Source organism: Pristiophorus japonicus, chromosome 1, assembly GCF_044704955.1.
Source record: "Pristiophorus japonicus isolate sPriJap1 chromosome 1, sPriJap1.hap1, whole genome shotgun sequence".
Classification (NCBI taxonomy): domain Eukaryota; kingdom Metazoa; phylum Chordata; class Chondrichthyes; family Pristiophoridae; genus Pristiophorus; species Pristiophorus japonicus.
Genome location: NC_091977.1, coordinates 200,066,288 through 200,082,105, shown reverse-complemented (window position 1 = coordinate 200,082,105; position 15,818 = coordinate 200,066,288).

Sequence of the window (15,818 nt, the reverse complement as noted above, 5' to 3'; positions counted from 1 at the left end):
ACAACACAAGCAATTTGTTTGAGCATAATAATTTTCTAGCTTTTACAAAGGCATTTTCTTGGCTTTTGCCCCATATCCATTCATCCCCTTTACATAGTAAGGCATGCAGTGGTTCTAACAATGTGCTGAGACCCGGTAAGAAGTTACCAAAATAGTTCAGGAGTTCTAGAAACGACCGCAGCTCCGTCACGTTCTGTGGCCTCGGTGCGTTCTCGATTGCCTCAGCCTTTGAATTGGTGGGCCTGATGCCGTCTGCCGCAATCCTCCGCCCCAGCAACTCCACTTCAGGCACCAGGAAAATGCACTTCGAGCGTTTTAACCTGAGCCCCACGTGGTTGAGTCGACTAAGAACCTCCTCCAGGTTCTGCAGATGCTCGACTGTGTCCTGACCTGTAACCAAGATGTCGTACTGGAAGACCACCGTTTGCGGGACCGACTTCAGTAAGCTTTCCATGTTTCTCTGGAATATCGCCGCTGCTGATCAAATTCCAAATGGGCATCTGTTATAAATGAAGAGACCTTTGTGCGTGATGATGCAGGTGAGGCCCTTCGATGATTCTTCCAGCTCCTGCGTCATGTAGGCTGAAGTCAAATCCAGCTTCGTGAACGTCTTTCTTCCCGCCAGCGTTGCAAAGAGGTCATCGGCCTTTGGTAGTGGGTATTGGTTCTGCAGGGAAAAATGATTGATAGTTACTTTGTAATTGCCACAGATTCTGACGGTGTCGTCTCCCTTGAGGACTGGGACAATCGGACTGACCCACTCGTTGAATTCAATCGGTGAAATGATGTCCTCTCTTTGTAGCCGGTCTAGCTCGAGCTCTACCCTTTCTCTCATCATGCACGGTACTGCCCGGGCCTTGTGATGGATGGGTCACGCCCCCGGAATTAGGAGGAAATGCACTTTTGCTCCTTGGAATTTCTCGATGTCTGGCTCGAACAGCGAAGGGAACTTGTTTAAGACCTGGGCACATGAAGTGTCATCAGCAGGAGATCGCGCTCGGACATCATCCCAGTTCCAGCGTATCTTTCCCAGCCAGCTCCTGCCAAGCAGCGTGGGACTATCGCCTGGTACCACCCAGAGTGGTAGCTTGTGCACCGCTCCATCGTAGGAGGCTTTTACGGTAGCACTGCCGATTACGGGAATCAGTTCCTTTGTATAAGTTCTTAGTTTCGTGCGAATTGGAGTTAAGACTGGCCTTGAGGCTTTGCTGCACCACAATTTTTCGAAAGTCTTTTTGCTCATGATGGACTGTCTCACGCACTTGTCCAGCTCCATTTACACTGGGAATCCATTTAGTTCCACATTCAGCATTATCGGGGGATGCTTTGTGGTAAATGTATGCACCCCATGTACCTCTGCCTCCTCGGTCTGAGGCTCTGGTTCATCGGGATCTGTCCTCCTCTGCAACATGGTGGTTTTCAGGATTAAGAGGATTTGCAGCTCGCCTGCACATACGTTGGAAGTGTCCCATTGTTCCACAGCCCTTACAAACGTACACTTTGAAGCAGCATGAATGGAAACGATGATCAGCCCCGCAGCACCAACAAGGTGTTAATGGCCTTGCATTCATCATCCTTGCTGGTAGACTCTGAGACATCTGCGGACGTGCAGCTGCAGGCATGTGTGACCTGCCCTGTACGTTACGATTCGAAAACAACATCACTTTGTTCACAGTACTTGTAGCAGCACTTGTGTGCTGAGAGATTTGCTTAGTATTGTCACTGGTGGCAATGAACACCTGGGCTATCGCTGTGGCCTTACTCAAGGTTGGGGTCCCTACAGTCAAAAGTTTGCGAAATATGGTTTCGTTGCCAATGCCAATTACGAAAAAGTCTGTGAGCATGTGCTCCAAATGTCCTTCAAATTCGCAATGTCCTGGAAGGCGTCTCAGCTCGGCGACATAACTCGCCACTTCCTGACCTTCAGATCTTTTGTAGGTGTAGAACTGGTACCTCGCCATCAGAATGCTTTCCTTCAGGTTCAAATGCTCCCGGACCAGTGTGCACAAACCTTTGTATGATTTTTCCATGAGTTTCGCTGGTGTAAGCAGAATTTTCATGAGGCCATACTTTGGTGCCCCGCAGATGGTGAGGAGAATCGCCCTTCGTTTGGCAGCGTTCTTTTCTCCATCCAGCTGGTTGGCTGTGAAGTATTGGTCAAGTCACTCCACAAAGATTTCCCAATCATCTCCCTCCGAGAATTTCTCCAGAATGCCCACTGTTCGCTGCAAGTTTGGGTTCGCTATCTGTATCTCGTCGCCAGTTGTTATGTATGAAGAAAGAGTCAGACTGAACACTGTGAGCTCAAAGTAAAGTGTGACCTTAGTCTTTTATTGCAGGTCTCCAGAGTGCCTCTCCAACCTGTGAGGCCTCCTTAAATACCTGTGATCCCAAGGGATTATGGGATCCCTTGGGACTTCAGTGGATGAGCCCTCTAGTTGCTGTACAGAGTATTTACAAGTTTACATATGTAACAAAAGGGATGATAGACCGACTTGAGATGGCAATAGTAGAAGTTAGAAAAAGATTAGTCTATATAGGGTGTGAATGGCAGAATAATTGCCAGCTGCCATGGGAAACAGAAAGAAAAAATTACATAAGATCGGTGGGGGGATGCAGGGGGGGGTTAAAAAAAGGAAGAAAGGGAGCAAAATATGGTCGGAGCTTATGGTCTGAAATTGTTGAACTCGATGTTGAGTCCAGAAGTCTGTAAAGTGCCTAAACGAAAGAAAGATGAGATGCGGTTCCTCGCACTTACGTTGAGCTTCACTGGAACAGTGCAAGAGGTCGAGGACGGAGATGGCAGAGTGGGAGTGGTGCGGGGAATTCAGGGGCCCAAGTTTCGGGCCGCACCTAGAACGGCGCAGCCCCGACCTGGACGTCCGTTTTTTGTGCCACAAAGTGCGCCTAAAAAAAGCTTACAGATTCTCTGGCTCCCTGCTGGTCCTCTGGAGTCGGGCGCGGCGCAGCACGAGCTATAGGGGGCGGAGCTAGGTCCCTGCACGGAAAACAGTGCCGGGACCTCTGCACATGCACGCTACAGTGGGCGCGCATGTGCAGTAGCTCCAGGCACCCAAAACTGTGTGGGAGGGGCCCGAAGCACGCAGCCCCTAGCCCTGGCCGAATGGCCTCACTGGGGCTGTGTGCATAAGGCTGTCTCCCACGCCCAGCTCCTGCATCCTCCCGACCCGACTCGACTCCCGCTTCCACCCCCCCCCCGCCCCCGGACCGGACCCGACCCCGACACTGACCCGATTCCCGATTCCCACCCCCCGCCCGCCCCCGGACTGGACCGGACCCGACCCCCCGGACTGGACCCGACCCGCGCTTCCCCCCCGACCCGACCCGAACCGACCCGACCCGACCCGCGCTCCCTCCCTCCCTGAACCGACCCGACTTCCCTTCCCCTCCCCCGACCCGATCCGCGCTCCCGAACCCGACCCGCGCTCCCCCCGACCCGACCCGCGCTCCTGACCCCGGACCCCGGACCCGACCCGACCCAACGCCACCTACCTGTAAATCTGCATCTGGGGACGGGCCCTGCCCGAAGTCTTGGGCCCGGCAGGGCCCGGCCCGTTCAGCCTCCCTCCCCCTTCTCCTTTCCCCCCCCACCCTTCTCCCCCTTCTCCTTTTCCCCCCTTCTCCTTTCCCCCCCTCTCCTTTTCTTTCCCACCCCCTCTCCTTCCCCTTCTCCCCCCCTTCTCCTTCCCCTTCTCCCCCTTCTCCTTCCCCTTCTCCCCCTTCTCTTTCCCCCCCTCTCCTTTTCTTTCCCACCCCCTTCTCCTTCCCCTCCCCCCCTTCTCCTTCCCCTTCTCCCCCTTCTCCTTCCCCTTCTCCCCCTTCTCTTTCCCCTTCTCACCCCTTCTCTTTCCCCTTCTCCCCTCCCCCTCCTTTCCCCTTCTCCTCTCCCCCTTTCCCCTCCTCTCCCCCGCTTTCCCCTTCTCCTCTCCCCCTCCTTTCCCCTTCTCCTCTCCCCCTCCTTTCCCCTTCTCCTCTCCCCCCTTTCCCCTTCTCCTCTCTCCCCACTTTCCCCTTCTCCTCTCCCCCTCCTTTCCCCTTCTCCTCTCCCCCTCCTTTTCCCTTCTCCTCTTCCCTTTCCCCTTCTCCTCCCCCCCTTCCCCTTCCCCTCCCCCTTCCCCTTCTCCTCCCCCCATTTCTGCTCCTCCCCCCTTCCACTGCTCCCCCTTCCCCTTCTCCTCCTCCCCCCCTTCCCCTTCTCCTCCCCCCTTCTCTCCCCCCGCTCTTCTCTCCCCCCTCCCCTTCTCCCCCTTCCCTCCCCTTCTCCCCATCCCTCCCCTTCCCTCCCTCCCCCTCTGCCTCCCTCCCCTCCCCCTGCAACCCCTCTCTCTCTACCCCCCTCCTCCCCCTCCCATCACTGTCAGAAACACAGACACAGACAGACAGAGAGATAGAGACACTGACAGAGACACACTGGAGGGGGGGGGGGGGGCGGCATCCCAGCATGCTGTTGGAGGGCTCCCGGTGCTGCAGTCGGTAAGTAGAAAATGTTTTATTTATTAATTTTTTTTGATTGATTTATTGGTTGATTTATTGATGTTTTTATCATTTATTATTGATGATGGCTCTTTATTTGTAAAACTGAAGTGTTTACTGTTTGTAAACTTCTCTTTAAACCACCCCCTCCCCCCCCACCCATTCCCTACGCCTGATTTGTAACCTACGCCTGATTTTCTAAAGTGTAGACAAGGTTTTTTCGAGCGTACAAAAATCTTCACTTACTCCATTCTAAGTTAGTTTGGAGTAAGTTTTCACTGCTGAAACTTTGAAAACAGGCGTAAGTGGCCGGACACGCCCACTTTTGAAAAAGAAATTCTGTTCCAAAGTGAAACTGTTCTAACTGACTAGAACTGGAGCAAACTAAATGTCGAGAATTTGAATTTCTAAGATACTCCGTTCTGCACCAGTTGCTCCAAAAAATCAGGAGCAACTGAGGCCGAAACTTGGGCCCAAAGTGACAGGCGACCGGAAGCGCAGGGTCACGCTTACAGACTGAATGGCGGCGCTCCGCAAAGCGGTCACCCAATCTGCGTTTGGTCTCCCCAATGTAGAGGAGATCAAATCCTGAGCAGCAAATACAGTATACTATATTGAAAGAAGTATAAGTAAATCGCTGTTTCACCTGGAAGGAGTATATATGGGCCCTGGATAGTGGGAAAGGAGGAGGTAAAAGGGCAGGTGTTGCATCTCCTGCACTTGCACGGAAAGGTGCCGTGGGAAGGGGAGGGGCTGGTGGGGGTGACTGCGGAATGGACCAGGGTGTCGCGGAGGGAGTGGTCCCTTTGAAATGCTGAGAGGGGAGGGGAGGGGATGTGATTGGTGGTGGGATCATGCTGGAGGTGGCAGATATGACGGAGGATGATCCGTTGAACGTGGAGGCTGGTGGGGTGAAAGGTGAGGACAAGTGGAACCCTGTCGTGGTTCTGAGAAGGAGGGGAAGGGATGAGAGTAGAGGTGCGGGAAATAGAACGGACACAGTCGAGGGCCATGTTAACCATGGCGAAGTGGAATCCTCGGTTGAGGAAAAAGGAAGACATGTCAGAGGCACGAGTGTGAAAGGTGGCATTGTCAGAACAGATGTGACGCAGACGGAGAAACTGGGAGAATGGAGTCCTTACAGGAAGCGGGGTGGGAGGAAGTGTCGTCTAGGTAGCTGTGGGAATCAGTGGGCTTATAGTGAATGTTTGTCAATAGTCTATCCTCAGAAATGGAGACAGAGAAGTCGAGGAAGGGAAGGAAAGAGTCGGAGGTGGACTGAATGGAGGTGTTCCACAAAGCGGTCATCCATTCTACATTTGGTCTCCCCAATGTAGAGGAGACCACATCATGAGCAGCGAATACAGTAGGGAAGGGTGGAAATTGGATTCAAAATTAATGACATTTTAATTCATTGCTTGGTTAAAGAAGTAGATTTTAAGCATCCGCTTAAAGGAGGAGAGAGAGGTGGAGAGGCAAAGAGGGTTGGGGAGAGAATTCTAGAGTTTAGGGCCTGGACGGCTGAAGGCATGGTGGGACGAAAGGAGCACAAGAGGCCTGAGTTGGTAAATTGCAGAGTTCTCGAGTGTTGTAAGGCTGGAGCAGATTACAGATGTTGGGAGGGAAGAGGCCATGATGGGAGCTGAACACGAGAATAAGAATTCGGGGAATCCGATTTCCATGAGTTCAGAACATAAACATGAAACTGTGGCTTAAGGTGAAAATGGTCATCTGCACAGCTGCTGTTGAAGAGTGGTAAGATAAACCATTAAAGTCTCTACAAAAATTGGCTTAGTCAGAAATAAAGAGGATTCTGATCCACTGTGTGTTTCACAGCGATTATTCACTAATGGGGGTCACTGTATCCTATTAATTATTCACTGCAAACTATAATTGGTATCAAAGCTCACAGCACCATATATGGTATTGCTCCAGTCAACAGCAAACAACACTTTCAGTTACCTCTGTTGATCATTTAATGAAGGAAACACCAGGAATCAAGTCTCCTTATAATCACAGAAACGAGTCAATACAAGTTGAACGATCATGCTGGTAGTCTCTGGAAAGTTGTGTAATTAAAAGCAAATCTGTTTGAGTAAATTAAACGTCTTGCAGGTGATTGCATTAATCTTTTATTTCAGTAAAAGATCATCCGGTATTTTTCAGTCCTGGGAAATAATAGTTTTTTGTCGTAGACATCGGTCTCAATTTTAGCCCCCTCTGACAGGCGAGAGAGGATTGATGGGTGGTTAAAATATCGAAAACGCATAGCCAGACCCCAACCCGCCACATTCTCTTACGGCAACGATTTAGGTCCTGCACAAGGCTCCCACTAAAAGTAGACAGGGGCCTATTTAAGATTCAGATGTCGCTCCGTGATGTCATCAGCGCAGTGACATATTTTTAACCTCACCTCAGGGACAGTACATAGAAACATAGAAAATAGGTGCAGGAGTAGGCCATTCGGCCCTTCGAGCCTGCACCACCATTCAATAAGATCATGGCTGATCATTCCTTCAGTACCCCTTTCCTGCTTTCTCTCCATACCCCTTGATCCCCTTAACCGTAAGGGTCATATCTAACTCCCTCTTGAATATATCCAGTGAACTGGCATCAACAACTTTCTGCGGCAGGGAATTCTACAGGTTAACAACTCTCTGAGTGAAGAAGTTTCTCCTCATCTCAGTCCTAAATGGCCTATCCCTTATCCTAAGACTATGTCCCCTGGTTCTAGACTTCCCCAACATCGGGAACATTCTTCCCACATTTATCCTGTCCAGTCCCGTCAGAATCTTATATATTTCTATGAGATCCCCTCTCATCCTTCTAAACTCCAGTGAATAAAGGCCCAGTTGATCCAGTCTATCCTCATATGCAGCCCAGCCATCCCTGGAATCAATCTGGTGAACCTTCGCTGCACTCCCTCAATAGCAAGAACGTCCTTCCTCAGACTAGGAGACCAAAACTGAACACAATATTCCACGTGAGGCCTCACTAAGGCCCTGTACAACTGCAGTAAGACCTCCCTGCTTCTATATTCAAATCCCCTAGCTATGAAGGCCAACATACCATTTGCCTTCTTTACTGCCTGCTGTACCTGCGTGCCCACTTTCAGTGACTGATGCACCATGACACCCAGGTCTCGTTGCACCTCCCCTTTTCCTAGTCTGCCGCCATTCAGATAATATTCTGCCTTCGTGTTTATTCCCCCAAAATGGATAACCTCACATTTATTCACATTATACTGCATCTGCTATGTATTTGTCCACTCACCTCACCTGTCCAAGTCACCCTGCAGCCTCTTAGCATCCTCCTCACAGCTCACACCGCCACCCAGTTTAGTGTCATCCGCAAACTTGGAGATATTACACTCTATTCCTTCATCCAAATCGTTAAAGTACATTGTAAAGAGCTGGGGTCCCAGCACTGAGCCCTGCGGCACTCCACTAGTCACTGCCTGCCATTCTGAAAAGGACCCGTTTATCCCGACTCTTTGCTTCCTGTCTGCCAACCAGTTCCCTATCCACGTCAGTATATTACCCCCAATACCATGTGCTTTGATTTTGCACACCAATCTCTTGTGCGGGACCTTGTCAAAAGCCTTTTGAAAGTCCAAATACACCACATCCACTGGTTCTCCCTTGTCCACTCTGCTAGTTACATCCTCAAAAAATTCCAGAAGATTCGTCAAGCATGATTTTCCTTTCATAAATCCATGCTGACTTGGTCCGATCCTGTCACTGCTTTCCAAATGGGCTGCTATTTCATCCTTAATGCTTGATTCCAACATTTTCCCCACTACTGATGTCAGGCTAACCAGTCTATAATTACCCGTTTTCTCTCTCCCTCCTTTTTTAAAAAGTGGTGTTACATTAGCTACCCACCAGTCCATAGGAACTGATCCAGAGTCTATAGACTGTTGGAAAATGATCACAAATGCATCCACTATTTCTAGGGCCACTTCCTTGAGTACTCTGGGATGCAGACTATCAGGCCCCGGGGATTTATCAGCCTTCAATCCCATCAATTTCCCTAACACAATTTCCCGCCTAATAAGAATGTCCTTCAGTTCCTCCTTCTCACTAGACCCACTGTCCCCTAGTACATTCGGAAGGTTATTTGTATCGTCCTTCGTGAAGAAAGAACCGAAGTATTGGTTCAATTGGTCTGCCATTTCTTTGTTCCCCATTATAAATTCATCTGAATCCGACTGCAAGGGACCTACATTTGTCTTTACTAATCTTTTTTTTCTTCACATATTTATAGAATCTTTTGCAGTCAGTTTTTATATTCCCTGCAAGCTTCCTCTCATACACTATTTCCCCCTCCTAATTAAACCCTTAGTTCTCCTCTGTTGAATTCTAAATTTCTCCCAGTCCTCAGGTTTGTTGCTTTTTCTAGCCAATTTATATGCCTCTTCCTTGGCTTTAACATTATCCTTAATTTCCTTTGTTAGCCATGGTTGAGCCACCTTCCCAGTTTTATTTTTACTCCAGACAGGGATGAACAATTGCTGAAGTTCATCCATGTGATCTTTAAATGTCTGCCACTGCTTATCCACAGTTAACCCTTTGAGTATCCTTTGCCAGTCTATTCTAGCCAATTCGAGCCATCGAAGTTACGTTTCCTTAAGTTCAGGACCCGAGTTTCTGAATTAACTTTGTCACTCTCCATCTTAATAAGGAATTCTACCATATTATAGTCACTTTTCCCCAAGGGGCCTCGCACAACAAGATTGCTAATTAGTCCCTTCTCATTACACATCACCCAGTCTAGGATGGCCAGCTCCCTGGTTGGTTCCTCGACATATTGGCCGAGAAAACCATCCCTAATACACTCCAGGAAATCCTCCACCACCACATTGCTACCAGTTAGGTTAGCTCAATCAATGTGTAGATTAAAGTCGCCCATGATTACTGCTGCACCTTTACTGCACACATCCCTTATTTCTTGTTTGATGCTGTCCCCAACTTCACTACTACTGTTTGGTGGTCTGTACACAACTCCCACTAGCGTTTTCTGCCCTTTGGAGTTCCGCAGCTCCACCCATACCGATTCCACATCATCCAGGCTAATGCCCTTCCTTACAATTGCATTGATTTCTTCTTTAACCAGCAACGCCACCCCGCCTCCTTTTCCTTTCTATCTATCCTTCCTAAATGCTGAATACCCTTAGATGTTGAGTTCCCAGCCTTGGTCACCCTGGAGCCATGTCTCCGTGATGCCAATCACATTGTATCCGTTAACTGCTATCTGCGCAGTTAATTCATCCACCTTATTCCGAATACTCCTTGCATTGAGGCACAGAGCCTTCAGGCTTGTTTTTTTAGCACACTTTGCCACTTTAGAATTTTGCTGTAATGTGGCCCTTTTTGTTTTTTGCCTTGGGTTTCTCTGCCCTCCACTTTTACTATTCTCCTTTCTATGTTTTGCTTCTGACTCCATTTTATTTCCCTCTGTCTCCCTGCATAGGTTCCCATCCCCCTGCCATATTAGTTTAACCCCTCCCCAACAGCACTAGCAAACACTCCCCCTAGGACATTGGTTCCGGTCCTGCCCAGGTGCAGACCATCCGGTTTGTACTGGTCCCACCTCCCCCAGAACCGGTTCCAATGCCCCAGGAATTTGAATCCCTCCCTTCTGCACCACTCCTCAAGCCACGTATTCATCTGAGCTAGCCTGCTGTCCATTGTCCGGCAGCAGAAATGTGGCAGGAGCAGCCAATTTGCCGGAAGAGGCCCAGGTACATGTGACAACTTTACTTGTTTTTAAGTTCCTTGTGGGCCAGGAGAATCAGGTGTCATTCCCCTAGGCCTCACAAGGAAACATTTGACCTTCCCAGTCCCAGCCTTCAGCCAATTGTGCCCAGAGTCTTCCTCCTTCTCCCGTCTCTTTCTCAATTCAATCTTTCTTTCCCTCTATTTATCTCTCTTTCTGTACCCAATTTGACATTGAATATACCCACTCTAATTTACACTTCGTTCTCAGTCTTTGTTCTGTTAATTTCAGAAACCTTCAATCTGATTGGTTAAGGAGACTCACGTCCCAGTTGCCTAGTAGGTGGCACTGCGCTGTTTCCAGCTCGTACTTTCAGGAACTTGTTATGCAAAATATCATGTAGACTAAACGGGCAAGGGCAAGTCTAACTAACAGTGGGTGCCATTCATTGGCCTGCCACAGCAAATTTTGGGACAATGCATTTTTAAGTAATTGGTGTAATATACTGTAACTCTGCCCTTTAAATATGATTTTCCTCCAAATTTATTACTCAAAAATGATTATTGCTAGCATATACAGAATTTTGGACCGGTCAGATACAATGACAATGGTGACCATGAAACTATTGGGTTGTCGTAAAAACCCATTTAGTTCACTAATGTCCTTTAGAGAAGGAAATCTGCCGTCCTTACCTGGTCTGGCCTATATGTGACTCCAGATCCACAGTAATGTGGGTGACCCTTAACTGCTCTCTGAAATGGCCTAGCAAGCCACTCAGTTGTAACAAACCACTACAAAAAAAAATAGTAAGAATAAAACTAGACAGACCACCCGACATCGACCTCGGCACTGGCTATGGACACAACAACGGTACACACCCAGTCGACCCTGCAAAGTCCTTCTCACGAACATCTGTGGACTTGTACCAAAATTGGGAGAGCTGTCCCACAGACTAGTCAAGCAATCGCCTGACATAGTCATACTCACCGAATTGTCCCAGATTTCAGCAAATGTCCCAGATTCCTCCATCACCATCCCTGGATATGTCCTGTCCCACCTGCAGGACAGACCCACCAGAGGTGGCAGCACAGTAGTATACAGTCGGGAGGGAACGGCCCTGGGAGTCCTCAACATTGACTCCGGACCCCATGAAGTCTCATGATTGGATACAGAAAAGGCTATGGGTCCTGACAACATTCTGGCTGTCGTACTGAAGAGTTATGCTCCAGAGCTAGCCGTGCCTCTAGCCAAACTGTTCCAGTAGAGCTACAATACTGGCATCTATCTGACAAGCAATGTGTGAGAAGGACACAAAAAATCTGCAAAAGGACATAGACAGGCTAAGTGAGTGGGCAAAAATTTGGCAGATGGAGTATAATGTTGGAAAGTATGAGGTCATGCACTTTGGCAGAAAAAAAATCAAACAGCAAGTTATTATTTAAATGGAGCAAAATTGCAAAGTGCTCCAGTACAGCAGGACCTGGAGGTACTTGTGCATGAAACACAAAAGGATAGTATGCAGATACAGCAAGTGATCAGGAAGGCCAATGGAATCTTGCCTTTCTTGCAAAGGGGATGGAGTATAAAAGCAGGGAAGTCTTGCTACAGCTATACAAGGTATTGGTGATGTTAAGTTCAGAATAACGCCACAAGACTGTATTGTAAGCTCAAACTATTGTGACCTTGTTCTCTTTAATGTGACTCCAGAGTAAGGAAGCAGCATGGTAGATTATCTTTTTTCCTGCTTGCCCAGGGTGCACAGGTGACCCTTAGGTCTCCCACAGGTGTGCCCCCTGGTGGCATGTCTTACATATTGGTGAGGTTTACATACATAACTTCACTCCCCCCCAAAGTCCTATGTACAAGTTATTTACAAGTTGAGGCGATCTGGCGCTCTGCGTTCCTGGGTCGATCGCCTGAGTTGAAGTCCTGGCATGGGTGAGTTGGTCGGATCATTGCTGCACGGCCGCGTGGCTGGTCTGATCGGACTGCGGGCATGGTGGATTCATCCTCGTAGTTGACATTGAGGTTGATTGTGTTAGCGGGTCGCTGGGGGCCAGGTCCTTTCACAGTAGTTCCTGGTTATCTGTAGTTCGCAGTTTGGTCTGGTCCAAATGCTTTCTGCGTTTTCCCATTACATGGTTTCACAACAAACACTCAATTTTTATCACCAACACTCCATTCCGCTCTTTGGCTAATACAGTGCTAGCAGCCCATCTGAGGCCATGAATATGGTCTACATCATTTATTCCGATGTCGCGTGGAGGAGCCGTGCGATCATGGTACATTCTCTGCTGATAGCATACGGAAGGCTCGGTTCTGAGTGATTCTGTCCGGTGACTGCGAGCACCCGGGATAGCCAGGTCTGTAGGGAGTCTACCGTGACATGTGTGGTGCTCGGCTTTATGATTTGGGCTGCCCGCTCCGGACTATTGTCGCTGACCCTAAGGTCTGGCAAGCCAAGGATGGCCGACATGGCCTTGAGATTTTCAGTAGTGGCGGGAGGCCCTATGGTCCCCGTGGAACCTGGGCCATGGTATGGAGGCCCCGGACCACCGACTGTGTGTAGCCTCCCTGCCTTTCTTTGCAACGTTGCAGGGTTGCCCCATAGGGGGCAATCAGGTGGGATAGGTCTTTCGTCTTTGCGACGGAGAAGCTGCAACATCCCGTCTAGCGGTTCGCAGTTAGCAGGCGGTAAGATGGGATCCTGGCTAGTCCAGGTCCTAAACTGGGGAGCCGTTATGGTTTCTAGCACTTCCATAACAACGGGCAGGTGTGCGGGCTGGCCCGGTGGTGGGCAACGGTAACCAACTGAGGCCATCAGCGCCGTTCTCCGTGCCTGGCCCGTGGCGGATCATGTTACAGTGCATAGACAGTGTTAGACATATTCGAAACAAAGCATTGATAATAGTGCCTCTACTCTCCAAAAACTGTGGGATTGGCAGCTTGATTGACTAAAGCAAATATTGGGATATTCTTTCGTACATCTCTTTTGTGCTGTGAACACAGGCTACTGCCTTGGTTAACTTATTGGATACATGTACAACCGGTTGGGGCTCGCCCGCTACTTTGGCTTACTGTACAACATGCCCGACCCTGTGTGATAACACATCACTTGCTACAAATACTTTGTCAGATACATATACGACCAGTTGGTGTTTGCCTGCTACTTTGGCTTGTTGTAAGGTACCTTCAACCCCATATGATAATACATCATTAGCCGCGAAAGAGCGCTCAAATGGGTTACATAGTGCAAACAACTTATTGGAACGTAGTTCCTGGCCTTCTCAGGGGCCGCCTCTTTACCTTTGCCCCAAGCCCAGTCGTCTTCCTTGCTGGGCAACATATGCCTCTGTTTCGTTGCGGCGACATTCCGTGGTCTGGCTGCTCTTTCGTTCCGTGGTCAGGACGCATTCTCGTCCGTGTCCATGATGCTGACTGCCGCAATCTTCCTCCCCAGGGATTTTGCCTCTGGCGTCGGGAAGACGCATTCAGATCGTTTCGACCGGAGTCCACTCTGCTTGGTTGACCTGGAGCCTCTTCCATTGTCGCGAAGAGATCGTCAGCTTTGGGTGGTGGGTACCACGCCTGTACCGCTGCTCGGTTGATTTTTACCTCCTCGTGGTCGTGATGAGCGGCCTGTGCCTCGGGGATCTGCAAATGGATCTGCACTTCGATGCCTGGTTCAGCTGAAGGTGGGGGCTTGCTCAGCCTTTGAGCAAGGGAGACGTCGTTCACCGGAGAAGATACACAGAGGTCTTCCCAGTTCCATCAAATCTTCCCCATCCACCTTCTACCAAGCAGCGTTGGCCCATCACCTGAAACAATCCACAGTAGTAAATCGTGCATCGTACCCTCATGGGATACTCTTATGTACGCATTACCAATAACTGGTATCAGTTCCTTGATGTAGGTGGGCAGCTTTGCCTGAATCGGGATCAGCTTGGGTTGTTGTGCTCTGTCGCCTCACAGCCTCTCGAATGCCTTCTGGCTCATTATAGATTGACTCGCCCCCGTGTCCAATTCTATGGAGACTGGAGTGCCGTTGAGTTTAACTTTTAACATTATCGGAGGACTTTTGGTGGTGAAGGTGTGTATCCCATATACTTCCTCTTCATCCTCAAGTTGAATTGCCTCTCCTGCTCAATCAGTGTGATCCGCGCTGGATCGGTCGTCCTCTTCCGACTCTGCCACGTGGTGAGTCGCAGGTCGTTTGCATATTCGCTGGAGGTGCCCATTGTTCCACAGCCCTTGCACACGTAGTGCTTGAATCTACATTGATGGGCTCTATGACTGCCTCCGCAGCGCCAACATGGTGTAAATGGATACGCATTCACCCCCACTCGGTGGACTCCGAGTCACCCTAGGTCTGGCCTCTGCGGTCATGTAAGCCCTGCCATGTGCAGTTCTGCCTGCTGAAAACATTATTTTATGCCCAGTACTTGCCCGTGAGCTTCAATTCTGTGAAGATATCTGTTTCATGTTGTTGCTCGTGGATATGAAAGCCTGGGTTATCGTGATGGCCTTGCTCAGATCTAGGGATTCGGCAGACAGTAGTTTGCGAAGAATGACCTCGTGGCCGATTCCAAGCACGAAAAAGTCCCGCAACATTTCCCCCAAAGTCCGGCAAATTGTACTGTCCCGCAAAGCATCCCAGGTCGGCAACAAGGCTCGCCACTGTAGTGTATGAAGACACCTTTAATAATGACTCCACGAGGCAGGGTATGGTACTTAAAATGTGCAGACCTGCAGTACTTTATTTGCAGCTCCCGAGTGACAACAACAAGCTGTGTGTTCCTTTTTATACTGGGTTACCTGCTGTGTGCAGGCAACACCCGGGTCTCCAGCAACAGCACCCTCTAGTGTACCGGTAAGGTGTGTACAGTACAAGGGTATATTCAATGTTGCATGACAGTGTTACAGACATCACACAGTGAACAGGCATGCCTACACAACAGCCACATTCTGGCCCTCGGAGCGATGGTGCGTGTAAAAGCGATACCTGGCCATTAAGATGCTCTCCCTCGGCTTGAGGTGTTCCCGAACAAGCGTGCACAGCTCTGTGTAAGTCTTGTTCGTTGGTTTGTCCGGTGCCAGCAGATTTTTGAGAAGGCCAAATATTGAAGACCCTCATTCGGTGAGGAGAATCGTCCTACGCTTGATCGCTGTCTCAGCCTTGTCCAGTTCGTTGGCCACAAAGTACTGTTCGAAATGCTCAACGAAGGCTTCCCAATCATCACCCTCAACAAATTTCTCAAGAATACCAACGGCAGCCATTACCGCATGAAAGTTCGTGATCCGTTTCTCGTCACCAATTGTTAAGTTCAGAATAACTCCACAAGACTGTATTGTAAGCTCAAACTGTTGTGACCTTGGACCCTTTAATGTGACTCCAGAGTGAGGAAGCAGCGTGGTCGATTACCTTTTGTACCTGCTTGCCCAGGGTGACAGGTGACTCTTAGGTCTCCCACAGGTGTGCCCCCTGGTGACAAGTCTGACATATTGGTGAGGTTTACATACATACATAACAGATGAGGCCATACCTGGAATACAGCGTGCAGTTTTGGTTTCCATATTTACGAAAGGTATGTCCTGTGAACAAAAAA